The following is a 391-nucleotide window of genomic DNA, read 5'->3' as shown; positions in this document are numbered from 1 at the left end:
ACATTTCTAATAAAATCATGGGAAAATATGGTCACAATCATTCTAAATATTGAAATCTACTTTTTCTAGTTTTGTTTCTCAGCAGATCAAAGTTATACCCTTAATACTGTAAGGGCCTGTGTTACTATCATTACTGATGGAAAGAAATCAGTAATAATATAATAACTAGTATTATTATTATAATCATAATCATTTAGTTTAGTTGTATTTAAAGAGCTGTCTACCAGTCAAAGAGTTGATCTCTTTTGTTCACAGACTGTGCCTTCAATGAGCAATCCCTTTGTTTTCCTTCTTTTTAAAGTTATTTTTTATTTATTTTACTGCAGGTAATTGAATTACTCATTATCTGTTTTGTCACTTGCGTCATTAATCCTGCTATATATATCATATA

Source organism: Pholis gunnellus, assembly GCF_910591455.1.
Source record: "Pholis gunnellus genome assembly, chromosome: 3".
In the NCBI taxonomy this organism is placed as follows: domain Eukaryota; kingdom Metazoa; phylum Chordata; class Actinopteri; order Perciformes; family Pholidae; genus Pholis; species Pholis gunnellus.
The sequence above is the reverse complement of the archived record's forward strand: the minus strand, read 5'-3'. Positions refer to the sequence as shown.